The sequence below is a fragment of the Grammomys surdaster genome, unplaced genomic scaffold (assembly GCF_004785775.1).
Source record: "Grammomys surdaster isolate TR1022 unplaced genomic scaffold, NIH_TR_1.0 125953, whole genome shotgun sequence".
Taxonomy (NCBI): Eukaryota; Metazoa; Chordata; class Mammalia; order Rodentia; family Muridae; genus Grammomys; species Grammomys surdaster.
In genome coordinates, this window is record NW_021620773.1 from 293,724 (window position 1) to 301,844 (window position 8,121).

The window sequence follows — 8,121 nt, forward strand, 5'->3', positions numbered from 1 at the left end:
TATATATATGTGTGTGTGTGTGTGTGTGTGTGTGTGTGTGTGTGGTGTGTATCTTCAAACATGTTTATGCTATAAATTATATTATACTTTATTTTTTCTTGGATAACAAACTTCCAAATTTACCATCCCAAACTCTGTGGAATCATGAAGTAGCTATGCTTGTTACAGAGGTAACTTGGAAGTTAGAAATGTACTGTATTGTAACTCTAAATCCTTTAAAGGAATCCTTGTAAACGATATTTCTCCCTTCTGTTTGAATTGACTTTATGCTTTTTAAAATTATTGTTTTGTCTTGATTTGAATTTCAGGACACACATAGAAGGCACAGTAACTCCAGGGGCTGGTGTGGTGTGACTCTACATCTGTGGGCCCTGGGAACAAGTAAGTGTTTTGCTTTTTTGGGACACAGCTCTGTGCACTTACTGTTCTTTCATTAGAAAATCAGTAAAGGTTTCAGTCAATTCCATAATTGCAGTGGAACATTAATGAACAATAAACAATGTATTAATAAATTATTAAACAAATATGATTTATTAATGATTTATGATTAATAATTCAAGTTTTCAATAGCTATCATGAAACATATTTTTCCTGTTTGCCAAGATTCCTTGTTTTGAAGATAAAAAAGAAGAGGATTTCTATCATTATCCCTGGCCCTTTCATGACTCTGAAAAGTAGGTATATCTTTGTCATTCATGAAGAAGTTGACACAGCAGGTGTATATGAATTATGTTAGTATTTAAAGAAGGGAAGGCTAAGATTAAGAATATAACTGATATATGCTTTTTTGTACGTAAAACTCCTCAGAGTAGCTTTTGTTGGGATTGGTAGTAAATTGGACCTTGATTTAAGATGTGCAGAACTCCTGAAGCAATTGAATAACTTCCAACTGATTTAATTAGGCCCTTAGAGTAAAGTAAGTTTTTCTTACAGGTGTGGGTCACTGCAAAAAGTCATTTGGAAAGAAAAGAAAGTGGTTCAACTTAAAAAAAGAAGCAAAATCAAAAGTCCACAAGTGTGGCTGACAATAACCAGCTTAAACAATCTTAATATATAACTTCTAAAAGAAACATCTTGTTTTAGTTTCCATGCTTAGAATGATAGTCATGTTTAGATCACTGTATTAAGAAAATTGGAGAAACTTGCCCCTCACTGGTTGCAGCACTCAGGAAAGTGGGCCCTACCTGGACAGCACAGTAGAGCTGACCCCACTGGTTGGGTGAACTGGCCGGAGGGCTTGAGGGTGGGAGAGCTGGCCCCACCCCAACATATACCCCATCTATGATCTGCTGGAGCAAGTGAAAGGGCTAGTCCTGCAGATCCAGAGCTCCAGGATTTCCATGACACGGGGCAGCAACAGGCTATGCAAGAGAAATCCCTGCAGATTCAGTATAGATAGTGTAGCAGAAGCCAGAGGCCTCGATACACTAATAACTCATTGTAATGGATATTTGCAAGTAAAGGGATACACTATAGCTTTTATAACAAGACCTTTCCTATTCTATTCTCTTTTTTGCAGGGGAGGGGAGGTTGCAAGGGCAGAGTGTGAATACAAGGGCAGTGGGAGATGGATGGGATTGGAGTACATGATATGGAATTCACAAAGAATCAATAAAAATTTAACAAAAAGAAATCAGAAAAAAATAACGAAGAAGCATCGAGAAGTTACCGTATGCTTTTTTGTGTGTGTTTAAAATACATGTGGTTGCTAAAATTTCTTCCCTGGAGGGATGTGAATATCATTGCTCCTTCCTAAGGCTGCAATGACAAACCAATTTAACATCCACCCTAGGATACCAATGAGTTTATTGAGTCTGAAGACTCAATTATGTTGGGATGGTTTTGTGTGCTGTGTGTTCAGATGCTGATTTCTGTGCCCAGAGATCTGGTTGCAGTCTGGACATTGTGATACTGTCATATTTGGAGCATCTTCTGTCTCAGTGATGTGTAAAGGTTCTTTTCCATCACCTCTGATTGGTTAGTAAAGAGATGATTCAGCCTAGAGCTGGGCAATAGAGAAGAGAATAGGACTGGAATTCTGATCCCAGTCAGGGGGTCCCAAGCAAGAAGAGGAAAAGGAAGAGAGAGGGAGAAGGACCCAGAAAGAGAAGGACCCAGGAGGAGGAGAAAGACGGTGATGGATTCGACATGAGGTCGTGATGAGACTTGCCACATAGAACAGAGCGAGCCAGGGCAAAAGTTAGATTACAGGTAAAGGACTACATGATTAGTAAAGTTATTAGGTCTCCATGTCATTTATTCAGAAGCCAAACTGGGCTAGAGCATGCAAAGAAATATCCCGTCATTACTTGGGAGCAAAGGGAGTGAACAGCCCCTCTGCCCAGAATTGCATTTACAATTATGAACATACCTTTCACATTCCAAAGGACCAGAACTTCTGTGAGACCTCATAGCTAAGTTAATAATATAGCCTGGGGCATTGAAGACTTAAGATGGATATCCTACTGGGTACTCAACCGGTTTGTTAACTTGCCTTTTGGAGACCAATGCAACAGCCAACATGACTTGGTGGTCTTGGTGTTCATAGCTACTCAGCTTTTATAACCCCGGCTACTACATAGCTGTGATCTTAGATTGTGTGATCTTCCATGTCCCTCACCCAAGAGCAATGCATGTGTTTTCATATGTGTGGAATAATTAGCTGAAAACCACCAACAGGTCAAAAAGTGACTTTATAAAAATAAATATCTCCCATGAACATTGAAAGCAGCATGGATGTAGTGTATCTGCTGTGACGTCTACAGTACTGTTTTATTAACTGGGTATTCAGTTACAGTCAATGAATTGATCCCTTGTAAAACGTTGTTCAAGATTTCTGTAAAGTGTTCACTATCTCTTCCCTTTATGATGCTTTCTGCTCTGTTCGATAAAAGAGGGCAAAGAACTTTATTAGGGACAGAACCATGAGACGGCATTTAGGAAAATTACACATAGATCAGAAACCAAAGACAGATAGCCAGGCATGACTGCACTCTCAGAAGAGGCTTTGGTGACCTTCTCTTCTCCTTTGTTCTAAAAGGGAATATTAATAGCCATATGCTTAATTTTGATGAACTTTCACAAGTAGGCACAGGTGATCTTATGATGGTGTTGGCTGTTTGACTGAAGCCTTACAATGCATGTGCTACATGTAAACTTATTGTCAGTGAAGTTCTTCACTAAAAGTAGAAATTTAGATTGCTGACTATAAATATGAACATAACGTTATGTATTGCCTTCACAGTTGGAAAAATACTAAAGAGAATAAAAATACATGAATGTGATTCTTATTTCTTACATACTAGCCTTGGAAGAATTTTTAAAGACTAAGTTGCAGGTAATAATAAAATAGAAGAATATTAAAAACCTCTGCTCAGACATAGTGTGTTTAGCTTGAAAATATTGAGGAATAAAGAAGCCCATGGAAGGGAGTGGTACCCAGAAATAAGCAAAGTCCCTTGATTTTTCGTCATTGTCTTCACAGTATGTATCCCTGTAGTCATTATTAAATTATGTCTCTGAGTTATCACCAACTCCATTTCTCATTCATCATGACCTTCTCTCAAGTTGCTATGACAACAGCTTGTGCTTGTGACAATGTGGTGAGCTGAAGCTAAGTTCTAAGTAGCGTGAAACACTTGCAGAAATGGCGTTATCTGTCAGATTTCAAGAGCCTCCAGCTGTTTACATAATTGTAATAAAATTTACTGGAACTCAGATTGCTTCCAAGATTGAGTTTCTTGAACCAAAGATATAAATGTGATGTAAAAAGCCCGATCTTCAAGGGACTTACTGTCACTTAGAACCCAGGACGTTCAAGGCACAGGTTAATGGCATTTCACCATGGTGAGGAAAGAGAACATGGTGACCTGGGAAGCGTTCCAAGGAGAAATTCGTCCAGTCTACACTTCCTGCCCACACTTATGATATAAAATGTGGTCCAAACCCTTCAGTGGCACTTTTACTTGTTGCCTCCTGGTCTCCTTTTCCTGCCTCTTTCTGGCTACTTCCTAATCCCAGACAAGCATTTTGTACTTTCCTCTTCCCCATGTTCTAATGTGCTATCTGCTTCAGTGGGAAGAAATATTCTATAGTGTACATAGCCTCCCAGCCCAAAGTATTCATTGAAAGTCAATCCCTGTGGGGATGTGTTAAGAGGCTGAAAACTCCAGAGTTGTGTGGTGGGGCCTTTTCCCAGTCATTGAAGCAAAAAGGAGCTTGAGCTAGGAGGCTGACTGTGTGTATGTGATGCTGCAGGCAACCTTGGTATTCTGCAGAAATCCTATGAAGGAGGGGCTCACCTTCTACTTATTTTTAATTCATTGGTCATAAGAACCACTGACCAAATAAACCTTTGTATTTGATAAATTAGCTGGTCTGAGACATTCAGTTATAGCAACATAAAGCAGGTCAAGACAACGTCCTAGCCAGGAGCAATCCTTATATCAATTTTCTTTTCAAAAAGACAGAAGATTGTATAAGAAAGCAAAGCACGCCAGTATTTTGTTACTATTTAGAAAACTGCAGTTATTTTCGTCACACATCTGGAAAGGTATGAGTGGAAAGAAAATAATACAAAAGAAGAGACAAATATATAAGGATGGCATCGATTGAGGTTATTTTTCGTTCATGAAATATGTTGTCCATTTCAACTGAGTTCCATGGAAAAAGTGTTTCAAGCAATGCCACTCATGAGCCTGACCAAACAAGCACGGTCTGCTTTTCTATTTGATGCTGATTCTGAGTGTCATCATGGTGAATAAAAAAAATGAAGTACTGATTTTAGGTAACTGGCACCAAGAATCAGTTTGCCAGCTAGGGTTTACAGGCAATGGCCGTTCTGTGCCCACTTTTCATTCATGATCTTGTAAATCCAGTTTGAAGCAGTTTTAGCAGAAACAGAATTTGTTGAAATGATCACAGATAGTGTGTACAGTTGAAGGAAGAAAGATCAATTAGTGCATGGGTAGTCACTTCCAGAGCTTTCCATGCTCATAGAATAGGAACCTTTGGGGTCACACTTGAGTCTAGTGAGAAAAGGTATATTCCTGTGTCTGGCATTAACAAATAGCCATATGAGGGGAAAAAAAGACTGAAGGTGAATGACAGCACACCTTATTTATGTTTCATTGTTTTGTTGTTATTATTATTTCTAGCTGCACTCAGCAAGCACAGTCAAGTGTCCAGCACTGTCCTTGAGGTTTTCAGCTAGTGTCTCACCTTACAGACAAAATGACAAGGGTGCAGAATTCGGTAGCAACTGACCCTAGGGAGTATCATTGCATGGGAGATTCAGAGAGACACATGTTAGAAACTTTAGATTTGCCTGTGAATAATAAGGAGAACCCTGAAATCTTGAGTGTCGATCATTGCATGTAAGAAGGCATTTGTTTGTCTTAGGTTTGACGTGCAAAGATGGAGTTTAGATGTTTGTTAAGGGATAGAATAATACTAATGAAGAATGAAGCAGATAGAGACAAATGGTCACATGGAAATAAATAAATAAATAAATAAATAACTAGCTAAAACATCGAAGACTACATGGGCAGATTACGGGATTTTATTCAATGTGTAGGCGTTGTGCACCTTCTTCAGCCTCAGCGTCTGAGCTCTACCTCACAGGCAGGTAGAGGCAGCTGCCATTACCCTCCGCAGGACATAGGATCCAAGCCTTCCGAGACTACGCAATGGAACATTTTAGTCTAAATTTTGCCTCAATCATGTTCTTATCCAGGCCTCAGCCTTTTTCTTTGCCTGCCATGGCTATTTGTTAATTCAGACATAGGAACTTATCTAGTAGAAAGAAGATTCTAAACACATTTTTGAGTTAACTACTAATTCAACCAGGAATTTTTGAGGACCAGAAAGATATATATGTATTGTGTACGTAATACCCACATATGTATATGTGTCATTATATATATGACTGCATTTACAGATACTCATTACATTTTAGAGAAGTTTTAGTCTTACCACAGGACTGATAGAAGACACAGATTTCCCATAGATCACCCACACATGGCTTCTTCAACCATCCATTACCTTGTGCCAAAGGCACATGTGTTCTAACTGATGAAACCACACTAGCATCTCATTTTTTATCAAAATCCAAAGGTTTAGATTAGAATTCATCTTTAACATCCCACGCTGTGAATTTGGACAATGTTGGGTCCACCATTGTTGCATTAAGCTGCGTAGTTTCACAACCCTGTGAGTCTTTATGGTCCTATTTATTCTTCCTTCTTCTGTAACCTATGGCAACAATTTATCTTTTTACTGTCCACAGTGCTTTGCCTTTTCCAGAACACTCAATAGTTGGACTTATATGGGAGAGACTTCGTAGACTGTTTTCATTTAATGAAGTGCCTTGACATGTTTTTATGGTATTTAGAACTGGACATTTCACTGTTGTAATGTATTGACGCTTATCTACTAAGTATATTTTGTTTACTTACAAGTTTTGTCAGTTATAAATAGATTTGCATAAATATTAATGTAATGATCTTTGCATGACATAAAATTTCAATCAATTTGGCTAAATACTAAGTAACTAGTGATTTAACACTATGGTAATAATATGTATAATTTAATAAGAATCTGTCACATGCTTTCTAAAAGGAACTGTACCAGTCCAATTACCTTCCAGCAACAAGGGAGACTTCTTGTTAACATCTACCAGCATTTAATATTTTCAGTGTTTGCTTTTTTTTTTTATTCTGATGAATGCATAGTAAAAAAGTCTGACTTTATATATGGCTCGTCTAGGGTGGTGGGAAGTTTTACATCATGTGACACAGTTCAGCATAGCTCACATGATAAGGAGCATGGAGGACCCAGGCATTATAAACTGAGAGCTGTTGAATGCTAGCACAAACTGATTCTTAACTCTGTCCCAGAGAGGTCTGCAGGGAGGCATGGTCTGATTCAAGCTGTGGGACCTGGCTTCAAGATAAGAGCCATGTTCTTATATTCTCTGGCTCTTTGTTTTTACATAAAAAGACATAGAGGAATGGCTTTATGAAAGGGGAAAGCAGAAAAGGAGATAGGGCCCAATGAGATGGTGCAGTCAATTGAAATCATTGATTTCTTCAATTTGAACAGAGCTGCAGGTACAGATGGCACCTCATTATCTTGAACAGGTAGTCAGGTCAGCATCCCTGGGAAAGGGCTTGGCTTCCAGAGAATACCATCCATATAAGTCCAAGTGGTGTGTTGAAAAACAGCATGTATAAACTGAGTCAGCGGGCTGAATAGAGAAGGGCATATAATTCAAAACATTTATTTAAGGAATAATCTAGTGTTGTGATGTTCGAATCCACAAAAAGACATAGACTCAATCTAAATTTAGATTAAATAAATTTATTATTATGGCTACCAGAAGGACAGCCTTAGAGCCAAACATGCATTGTTGAAGGGAGCTAAAAGAAGGTTTTATAGGGGTGGACAAAAGTGTACATTATAATTATCTATGGAATCCAAAGCTGGGCCAGAAAGTTGCTTTGCTCCTCTCAGTTGTTCCTCTTTCCTATTGTACAGCAATAAAAAGACCACTTTATCCCATCCCTGCTTAGATGAGCCAGTTTATAAAAGCAGAAAGCATGATTATACTATTCTTGTCTCACCTACAGGCCATCAGGATGTCACAAGCATTCCAGGGTAAATGTCAAAGGCCCTCAAGGGATGCCTAGTACCATATTAAGCTTCTTTAGCCACCACGGGGCCATGTATAAACTATTGCACAGGTCTGAGCACTCTGCAGGTAGCGTCATTAACAGACTGGAATAGAGCAGACAATAACATAGTGTCATCAGTTTAGGGATGGCTACTACATCCTCACAGTGTCATAGGTCTGGAGGTTCAGGAAACATCTGGACTCTCCACAAACACTGCAATCCTTTCTCTCAGAATCTAGATACCTTTCATCAGAGAATGACTGGAGAGAGAAAATGGACCATGTACACTTAAAAGTTCTGGAGTATGAGAGAGAGGGGGGGATGGGGAAGAGGAGAGGAGAGGAAGAGGAAGAGGAAGAGGAAGAGGAAGAGGAAGAGGAAGAGGAGAGGAGAGGAGAGAGAAGAGAAGGAGAAAGAGAAGAGATCTAGGAAATAGGATATCCCAGGC